The 11,135-nt window shown below is 42.0% G+C and overlaps 2 pseudogenes across 2 annotated transcripts; both read left to right on the top strand.

The window, feature by feature from the left end:
- Positions 1 to 1,947: 1,947 nt before the first annotated feature.
- On the top strand, positions 1,948 to 2,801 carry LOC110494611 (transcription factor HES-5-like; annotated as a pseudogene). The gene is made up of 2 exons (XR_016488145.1): positions 1,948 to 2,072; positions 2,191 to 2,801. The product of XR_016488145.1 is annotated as a transcription factor HES-5-like (transcript).
- Positions 2,802 to 10,356: 7,555 nt separating this feature from the next.
- On the top strand, positions 10,357 to 11,135 carry LOC110495194 (transcription factor HES-5-like; annotated as a pseudogene). The gene is made up of 2 exons (XR_016487665.1): positions 10,357 to 10,507; positions 10,624 to 11,135. The product of XR_016487665.1 is annotated as a transcription factor HES-5-like (transcript).

The raw sequence follows: 11,135 nt of genomic DNA, 5'->3' as shown, positions 1-11,135 counted from the left end.
AAAGGTTCAAGACATATTTCGATCATTTGCTTTTTTTAAGCATATTCGAGCAATACTTACATCTTCTTCAAGATGAATGTAATATATTCCGTTTTTATGCCGTTTGTATGTGAGGTGTGGTGGAAAGTGAAACATGCCACACAAACACGCTTTCAATTTCAATTGAATCTCTGTAACAAAAAAAATATATATTTCAGTAATGAGCTTTACCCCCAAGGGCTTGATGGGAACTGCTTGTGAAAGATGAATTAACATTTAAGAAGGGACACTTTTGTTGTTTAGTGGAAGCTCTGTCAATGGGCAGAGTCAAGCTTTAGCGTCATCATCAGCACCTGACTGTCTGGGGAACACCCAGAACCACTGGGGAATAGCAACACTTACAGAAGGGAATTAAACAATATCTGAATACGTCACTAAAATTAAAATGAAATAATGTAGAAATGAACACTAATACAGTACAGTATATGCTTTGCAGCACACTTTTAGGACAAAATCAAGTGTTCTAGTCTTTTCCTCCAGAATCCAGATGGTGATGTCATATAGCTGGTCTGTGATGTCATCTGTCAGTACAACACAGAGCCAATAGCTGTCACTGAGGGTCCACTGAGCAGCTTTTGTAGTGCATTGATCACAGCACACAGGACTCAGTGTGGGAAGCTCAGATCAGCTATCTACTCACACTGACCCGTAGCCTCAAGACAGAGGACACATCTGCTACCTCTGGACTCCAGAGTGGCGGTTATTTCCCTCCACTCTCAGTATAGAGAAGTGGTGAAAGTGTGCAGACAAAACTTGTTTTCTCTAATGAGTGAATGAATTGTCTTATAATTTCTATTAAGTAGTTTGACAGACATTTCACGTCATATTGCTTATTCTGAGTGCAATGATTTGATTAACAGCCCTACCTTGAAATGAACCTGTAGCAGACCACAACACATTCATAACAGTGCAATCAGAGAGGTCAAACCCATCTGCACGTGTTTAGTGTGGTGGCAGGTAGCCTAGTGGTTAGAGCGGTGGACTAGTAACCGAAAGGTTGCAAGATCGAATCCCTGAGCCGACAGGGTAAAAATCTGTCGTTCTGCCCCTGAACAAGGCCCCACTGTTCCTAGGCTGTCATTGAAAATAAGAATTTCTTCATAACTGTAACGATTCTCTTCTTGTGAAGTAGAGGCGGACCAAAGCGCAGCGTGGTGGTTGTTCATTGTATTTATTGACGACACTATACATGAACAAACTAACGAAAAAAAACAAGAAACGTGAGAACTCAAACAGCCCTGTCTGGTGCAAACACAAAAACAGGAACAATCACCCACAAACACACAGTGAAACCCAGGCTACCTAAATATGGTTCCCAATCAGAGACAATGACGAACACCTGCCTCTGATTGAGAACCATATCAGGCCGAACATAGAACTAGACCAAAACATAGAAAAACAAACATAGACTGCCCACCCAACTCACGCCCTGACCATACTAAATAAATACAAAAACAAAGGAAATAGAGGTCAGAACGTGACAATAACTGACTTGCCTAGTTAAAAAAACATGACTGCACTGTATAAAAAAAGCATGATATTCAACAATCAAAAGGTCTTCTGTATCACCAAATGTCTTCTGTATGACCAATGTAGAGGATCAGTCACATGTAAGTTGTGATGATGAGCGTGTGCTCTCTCAGTATCATTGATTCCAACATCAGGCAGCAGATCTGGGGGTCACCAGATTCACACAACACTCTGAGTCTCTCTCCATCCCCACCCACCATTCCACCTGTTCCATGAGACCTGACCATTGTCCCCCAGCAATTAGAACACTGAGCATATGGCAGCTCCACATTCCTCATTGTCCTCCCAAGCTCACCCATTGGCTACAGACTGTGAGAAACTCCAACAAGCTCAAGACCCACACATTCATATGCAGATTATTGACTATATATAGGAGAGATGAAGCCATTAGACATCAGATTCACTCTACACAGAGACCAGTACAGCACAGAGATCCAGCCATGGCACCAAGAATCACTTCAGCTATGATCTACTCTAATGAGCACCTGACTCTGACCAACAAGGTAAATTTAGTTACAAATAGCGTTGCATTGTTTCAGTTTTTGCTTCTAGATATCATCCATTCATGTCAGCTCTGTTGTATCCAGAATAATATTATTAATGACTCTCCTCTTCTTGCAGATAAGAAAGCCAGTGGTTGAGAAGTTACACAGAGATCGTTTCAACAACAGCATTGAGCAGCTCAAGTCTCTCTTGGAGAGAGCCTCAACCAGCAGCCAGATTTCAAAAAGGAGAAAGCCAACATCTTAGAGATGACAGTTTGGTTCGTGAGAAGACAGCAACAGTACCAGCCAGTGAGCTCCTCCTCAGCACCATTCAATCAGGGTTACTCAGGTGTGTCCAAGAGATTGTGCACTTCCTGACCAAGGATGAGGTGAAGGCACAGACCCAGAAAAGACTGCTGAGCCACTTCCAGAGCCTGCATCCATCCTCTGATAAGAACAGGAGGGAGAGTGACCTGCCTCAGTTCAGCTCCACAGCCCAGTATAGCACCAGCAAAGAGAAGAGTCCAGACCACACTGCTCTCTGGAGGCCCTGGTAGAGTCCTACAGACTGGAACTCCACTCTCAAACAAACTCAATGGACCATGTTGGTCTAACATTAATGTGATGGACAGTGATCAGAGATCTTCTTCATATTCTGCTTGTGCAGGTTGTTTTAAAAGTTGTGTTTCAATTGAAACTTTTCATTTCAGTTGTACTGAACAAGTAAAACAAAGCTTTTTTGTCTACGAACATCGCATTTTTGTGATGTTAATAACTTTGATGTTTTGTGAAGCATGTGTTGATTATGTGTTTATTCATGATTGACATCAACTTCAATGGTCCTCCATGAGGACTTTTAACCCAAAATGGATATTTTATCTTCAATCATTTTTGATTGTCTATAGAGGCCCACAGCGGAGGTGTCATAATACCCACCATTTATTTTTCCCATAGACGATTTTAGAAACACAAAAGATAAGGGCTGCGTTTTGTGTAGGCTTACCCTGGCATAACGTTTTGACAACCATTTGTCTCTCGGACAAGGCGACTTTTATCTGTATTTGCTCTCAGATTCAAAAATGACAATCAGCATCAAAGTAGACATCATGCAAAACTACAAATCCCTGCAAGCTCCTGCACGTCATCTCTAGCGGACACATTTGCTAACAGTTATTGTGTCAATTTAAAACTTGCACAAAAGAGAAATGTAGCATAAAGAAATGTAGCCAATGTAGCCAATGTATTCATTAGTACATTTAGCTAACATTAGATAGGTAACCCAGAAATTCTTACCTTTGCCTCGATTCGTCAGTCTGGTCCAGATCATCATGGCATTTGTAGTTATTTATGATAGCCACATTAGCAGCTGATTAGCATTTAATTTGGGGGGAAAATGCAGGAAAATATATTGATGAAAATCACCTTGTCCTAGATATATATTCATGGTTATCAAAATGTCACACCAGGGTAAGACTACATGTTTAAGTGTTTCTAAAATCCCTTACGGGAAAAATGAATGTTGTAAAAACAATTGGAACCATTTCGCTGCTTGACCCCCTAGGTTTTTATGGGTGTTATGACTCAGACTGTTGCACTCCATTATCGATCTTTGTAAAGGTCAACTCGTATTGAAGAATAAGCAATTTTGTTACAACTTTGTTGTAATGATATGGTCATATTAACATTATATTGAGCATCTCCTGTGAGGTTTGTATCAGTTAAACATTTGTTATTGATCAACTTGAGCTACAGAATCACTGATTCTCCAAGATGATTATTTACCCAAACTGGGAATTGTACCTGTTGTACACTCTGTGATTAGAAATCAATGAAAAGTTTAAAGATCAGACCTTGTGTGGGAAAATGTTGCCCACATTATTTTAATAATGTGGATATTGTAAAGGGGAGAAAATGTTCTCTCATTATTTTTTTTTATAGACAATATGTTGTCTTTTATAAAGACAGTAAATGTCCTATACTCTGTTAGAGTATCATATGTCTTGGAGATTGATCCAAGTTCTGGTTGTGATGTGTAATCACCTAAACTATTCACCTTATATTTAGGTGTTCAAGTCTATGATGCGACTCCTTGAGGCAATATCAATAAATCCCAAAAATAATGAAGTTAAATCATTTTTTATTGTCCTTGATCTTTCCTTCTCTCTACTGTCATCAACATATTTAATATAGTCTACAACACTGATCTACTCTATAAGGTCACACTTACTTTTGCAAAGATTTGTAATGACGTTTTGGAAGATTAAAATATTGTACCTCAATCAAGTAATCTACAGTGGTCCCAGTTTTGAGCAGGAACAGAAATAGTGATGGCTGTATGTGTCTAACATGCTGACCACACGCGCATGATGATTTTGTCCCCCCACACCAGACACGATCAGGACACGCAGGTGAAATATCAAAACAAACTCTGAACCAACCTTATTCATTTGGGGACCGGTCAAAAAGCATGAAACATATGGAAAGTTAGCTAGCTAGCTTGCTGTTCCTAGCTAATTTGTCTGGGATATAAACATTGGGTTGTTGTTTTAGCCGAAATGAACAAGGTCCTCTACTCCAACAATTAATCCACAGATAAAAGGGTAAACCGAGTTTGTTTCTAGTAATCTCTCCTCCTCCAGGCTTCTTTTTTTGGACTTTATATGGCAGTTGTGTCACGACTCCGACCGAAGGTGGCTCCCCTTCCCGTTCGGGTGGCGCTCGGCGGTCGTCGTCGCCGGCCTACTAGCTGCCACTGATTATTTCCTCCCCCTCCCTTATGTGTTCATTGAGTGCACCTGTTTTGAATTCTGTATAATTAGTGAGGCTTTATTTAGTCAGCCGGCCCGCCTGGTTCCTTGTGCGGGATTAATTATTGTGACCTTCTGTGTTGTGTAAACTTGTGTGCACGTCTGTGAGTTACGTGCTTTCCCATTTCGTGGGTCTTTTCTGGACCGTTTAAGTCCCCCTGTTTGGGGCGTTTGTTTTGTTTACGCCCTGTGTTTTCGTGGGGTTGGCTTATGTTCACCGTTGTGGTGCATTAAAATAGCACTCCCCTGAACTCTCTGCTTCCTGCGCCTGACTTCTCACCCACTACACTCAGAACGTTACAAGTTGGCAACCAACTTTAAGGTGCATTACCACTATCAACTCAAATCAAAGTATTTGTCACATGCGCCGAATTCAACAAGTGCAGACCTTACTGTGAAATGCTTACTTACAATCCCTTAACCAACAGTGCAGTTCAAGAAGAGTTAAGAATATATTTATCAAATAAACAAAGTAAAAAATATATTAACATAACAATAACAAGACTATATACAGGGGGTACTGGTACCAGTGTGCAGGGGCTACAGGTTAGAGGTAACTTGTACATGTAGGTAGGGGTGAAGTGATAATAAACAGTGAATAGCAGCAGAGTACAGTCCGGTGGCCATTTGATTAATTGTTCAGCAGTCTTATGGCTTAGGGGTAGAAGCTGTTAAGGAGCCTTTTGGTCCTAGACTTTTCTCTCCGGTACCGCTTGCCGTGCGGTAGCAGAGAAAAAAGTCTATGACTTGGGTGACTGGAGTCTGACAATTTTATGGGCTTTCTTCTGACACCGCCTATTATATAGGGCCTGGATTGCAGGAAGCTTGGCCCCTGTAGCGTCTTACGGTCAGATGCCAAGCAGTTCTCATACCAGGCGGTGATGCAACCGGTCAGGATGCTCTCGATGGTGCAGCTGTAGAACTTTTTGAGGATCTGGGGACACATGCAAAATCTTTTCAGTATCCTGAGGAGGAATATGTTTTTGTCGTGCCCTCTTCAAGACTGTCTTGGTGTGTTAAGACCATGATAGATAATTGGTGATGTGGACCCACTTCACTACTGCCCCGTCGATGTTAATGGGGGCCTGTTCGGCCCATTTTTTCCTGTAGTCCACGATCAGCTCCTTTGTCTTGCTCACATTGAAGGAGAGGTTGTTGTCCTTGCACCACATTGCCAGTTCTCTGACCTCCTCCCTATAGGCTGTCCCATAGTTGTCGGTGATCAGCCCTACCACTTTTGTGTCGTCAGGATACTTAATGGTGTTGGAGTCGTGTTTGGCTATGCAGTCGTGGGTGAACAGGGAGTACAGGAGGGGACTAAGTTCACACCCCTGAGGGGCCCCAGTGTTGAGAATCAGCGTGGCAGATCAGTGTGGCAGACGTGTTGTTGCCTACCCTTACCACCTGGGGGATGCCCGTCAGGAAGTCCAGGATCCAGTTGCAAAGGGGGGTATTCAGTCCCAGGGTCCTTAGCTTAGTGATTAACTTATTGGGTACTATGGTGTTGAACGCCTAGCTGTAGTCAATGAACAGCATTCTCCTTTTGTCCAGGTGGGAAAGGGCAGCGTGGAGTGCAATTGAGATTGCGTCATCTGTGGATCTGTTGGGGCGGATGTGAATTGGAGTGGGTCTAGGGTATCCGGGAGTGCTACGGGGCGGTAATCATTTAGGCAGGTTACCTTCGCTTCCTTGGGCACAGGGACTACGGTGGTCTGCTTGAAACATGTTGGTATTACAGACTCAGTCAGGGAGAGGTGTACAATGTCAGTGAAGACACTTGCCAGTTGGTCTGCGGATGCTTTGAGTAAACGTTCTGGTAATCCATCTGGCCCAGCGGCCTTGTCTTTTAAATGTATTTTTTATTTCACCTTTATTTGAGAATGTTGACCTGTTTAAATGTCTTGCTCACATCGGCTACCAATAGCGTTATCACACAGTCATCGAGCTCTTGTGCATGTTTCAGTGTTGCTTGCCTCGAAGCGAGCGTAAAAGGCATTTTCCTCGTCTGGTAGGCTCAAATCTGGGTTTCCATTTGTAGTCCATAATAGTTTTCAAGCCCTGTCACATCAGATGAGCGTCAGAGTCGGTGTAGTAGGATTCAATCTTAATACTGTATTGACACTTTGCATGTTTGATGCTTCATCTGAGGGCATAGCAGGATTTCTTATAGACGTCCAGATTAGTGTCCCGCTCCTTGACAGTGGCAGCTCTAGCCTTTAGTTCGATGCGGATGTTGTCTGTAATCCATGTCTTCTGGTTGGGATATGTACGTACAACGTTGTTGTGGGGACAACGTTGTTGATTAACTTATTGATGAAGCCGACATCTGAGGTGGTATATTCCACAATGCCATTGGATGAATCCTGGAACATATTCCAGTCTGTGCTAGCAAAGCAGTCCTGTAGCGTAGCCTCCGCTTCATCTGACCAATTCCGTATTGAGCAAGTCACTGGTACTTCCTGGTTCAGTTTTTGCTTGTAAGCAGGAATATTGAGGATATAATTATGGTCAGATTTGACCAAATGGAAGGCGGGAGAGAGCTTTGTATGCATCTCTGTGTGTGGAGTAAAGGTGGTCTAGAGTTCCTAACCCTAGTTTTGGACTGGAATGGAGTGTGGACCTCAGTTCATCTTTCAATCACCCACGTGGGTATATGCTAAAAACCAATGAGGAGATGGAACATGGGTATATGGTCCTAAAAACCAATGAGGAGATGGGAGAGGCGGGACGTACAGTGCATCAAGCATCACAAATAGAACCAAGTTCTATTTTAGCGCCTGGCAACGCAGAATCTCGTTGAGGCACGAGACACGAGCTGTGTGGTCTGCATGTAACAAGAAAAGGCCCAGGGTGTGAACATGAAGCTAGAGTTAGGGTTATGGTTAGGGTTGAAACAGGTTGTGGACATGAAGCTAGAGTTAGGGTTATGGTTAGGGTTATGGATAGGGTTGAAGCAGGGTGTGGACATGAAGCTGGAGTTAGGGTTATGGTTAGGGTTGAAACAGGGTGTGGACATGAAGCTGGAGTTAGGGTTGTGGTTAGGGTTGAAACAGGGTGTGGACATGAAGCTAGAGTTATGGTGGTGGTTAGGGTTGAAACAGGTTGTGGACATGAAGCTGGAGTTAGGGTTATGGTTAGGGTTGAAACAGGGTGTGGACATGAAGCTAGAGTTATGGTGGTGGTTAGGGTTGAAACAGGTTGTGGACATGAAGCTGGAGTTAGGGTTATGGTTAGGGTTGAAACAGGTTGTGGACATGAAGCTAGAGTTAGGGTTGTGGTTAGTGTTTAGAAGGGTGTGGATATACAGTAAAACTAGGGTTAGGATTAAGGTGATGGATAAAATCAACATGTCACTTGTCTCTCATTGATTCAATTTAGGTCAGAACCAAGACAAGTCTATAGTGCTGATTGTTCTTTAACACAAAAAAATTCCTCCAATCCAAGTTTTAGGGAACCGTCTCTACGACCAGATGCTGTTTTGGTAATTGAAGCATTTTTAATGGTTGCCTAGAAACTGGACTGAACTGAATACCTAATATGATGCGTTATAATAAGGCACACTTCTATTGTTCCACCATTGAGAGCAGTGAATGGAGAGAGTGTGGGAAACCAAGGAAAACTCACTCACAGACTGCCTTTGGGACAATAGAATCCTGTACCCTGTATGATTAGGGGTGAGAAGGAATTTCACTGGTACGGTTTCCTCAAATGAATTCTAGATATGAATTATATCACAGATATGTCCTCTGCATCAAAATGCTACAAAATCATGAATAGGTAGCAGCTATTTTATGTTTCACATATTGCACCCAGTGCTGTGGGATCAGGGGCTATGTGACAGTGGTAAAACTTAGCTTCACCAGTTGAAATTAGACAATGAATTATAAGGACTTCACAAGTGTTTTTTTATTATGACAAGGTTTAAGAGGAATTAGGTAACAGACCAGGAAAGACATTAAATTACACATGATCAGATTGTAGAGTCAAAGATGATACAGTTTATATCCAAAACGTATATCCTTGAAAGATCTAAAGTATTTAGTCCAACCTTGACTCTCTCTGATCCGCCATATGCTATACAAGTCTATATCATCCGATATTCAAAAAGTTTGTATTTACTACCTTCTTAATTGATATATGTCTGATTTTAAAAAACATTTCCCCCATGGTCTTGACAGGAACTGCTTGTGTAGAGATGAATTAGCATTTAACAAGGAACATTTCTGTTGTTTAGCGGAAGCTAATTTGACTCAATAAAGAAAGAAATGGAATTGAAACTAAATTCAGCAAGACAGAACATTATAAATATTTGTTCTATATACAGGCATACATTTTTGTCAGCGGTAAAATCCATTGTGAGATAATAAAATGTGACTGAATAAGTGCTAAAGCTTTGAAACACTATACATTCAACAATGGCTTCATACCGTAGTTGGGGACTAAGTTACACTGTACATTTAATGTAGAGGTTCTGTGTCAGCCTCACACATGTAAGATGTGATGATGAGCGTGTGCTCTGTAAGTATCATTGATCCCAACATCAGGCAGTAGATAGAGTATAATGTTATTTTAATGTAGTCTACAAAAAAAAACAATTCTGGAATAAAATGTAATAAATACATGCTTGTGAAACAGTATGGAAGGAACCTATGGTAGTTTTTCCCTCCAGAATCCAGATGGTCTGTGACGTCAGGCTCGGTCTATAGCACAACACAGAGTCAAAAGCCGTCACTAATGCTCCACTGAGCAGTTTTTGTAGTGCATTGATCACAGCACACAGGACTGTGGGAAACTCAGATCAGTTCTCTACTCACACTGACCAGCAGCCTCAGGACAGAGGACACATCTGCTACCTCTAGACTTCACTACCTCTGGCAGTAGTCTGTCAAATCTGTGAATACACAGACACAATAGCAGTATTGCAACATAAATATACCAGGGGGTGAATGTCAACTTACTTATTACTACACATTATTACGTTTTAAAAGTGGCAATGTTCTTAAAGGCTCTGCTTTAAAAAAAAATTAACGGAATCTAATTACTATAGCTAAAACCTCATGTTCAAATTCTACAGGAAACACATTTTAGAAAGGCCTATTCCATTTCCAAGAATCTAATTGCAACTTAATTTCTCTATTTTGAAACAATATTCACTTAGGTATGCAACCATAAAAAAAAACATTTTCACGCAGGGGATCTGCGTCAGTCTCAAACGTGTAAGTTGTGATGATGTGTGTGTGCTCTCTCAGCATCATTGATCCTAACATCAGGCAGCAGATCTGAGGGTCACTGGTTTCCCAGATTCACACAACACTCTGAGTCACTCTCTATCACCCCCACCTCTCAACCTGTTCCATAAGATGTGACCATTGTCCCCCAGCAATAAGAACACTGAGTATGTGGCAGCTCCACATTCCTCATTGTCCTCCCAAGCTCACCCATTGGCTACAGACTGTGAGAAACTCCAACAAGCTCAAGACCCACACATTCATATGCAGATTATTGACTATATATAGGAGAGATGAAGGCATTAGACATCAGATTCACTCTACATGGAGACCATTACAGCACAGAGATCTAACCATGGCACCAACAATCACTTCAGCTATAATCTACTCTAATGAGCACTTGACTCTGACCAACAAGGTACATTTAGTTACAAATAGTGTTGCATTGTTTCAGTTTTTGCTTCTAGATTTCATCCATTCATGTCAGCTCTGTTGTATTCAGAAAAAGACTATTCATGACTTCTCTTCTTGCAGATAAGAAAGCCAGTGGTTGAGAAGTTACACAGAGATCGTTTCAACAACAGCATTGAGCAGCTCAAGTCTCTCTTGGAGAGAGCCTCAACCAGCAGCCAGATTTCAAAATGGAGAAAGCCGACATCCTGGAGATGATAGAAACAGAACCCGTCAGTGAGCTCCTCCTCAGCACCATTCAATCAGGGTTACTCCAGCTGTGTCCAAGAGATTGTGCACTTCCTGACCAAGGATGATGTGACACAGACACAGACCCAGAGAAGACTGCTGAGCCACTTCCAGAGCCTGCACCCATCCTCTGATAAGAACAGGAGGGAGAGTGACCTGCCTCAGTTCAGCTCCCAGCCCAGTACAGCACCAGCAAAGAGAAGAGTCCAGTCAACACTGCTCTCTGGAGGCCCTGGTAGAGTCCTACAGACTGGAACCCCACTCTCTGCGAACACTGCATTTTTGTAATGTCAATAACCTTTGTTTTGTGAAGCATCATCATGTGTTGATTATGTAGATCATTTGCT

This window comes from Oncorhynchus mykiss, chromosome 17, assembly GCF_057628025.1.
Source record: "Oncorhynchus mykiss isolate SJ-2025 chromosome 17, ASM5762802v1, whole genome shotgun sequence".
In the NCBI taxonomy this organism is placed as follows: domain Eukaryota; kingdom Metazoa; phylum Chordata; class Actinopteri; order Salmoniformes; family Salmonidae; genus Oncorhynchus; species Oncorhynchus mykiss.
This window is presented reverse-complemented; position numbering and strand designations above follow the sequence as displayed.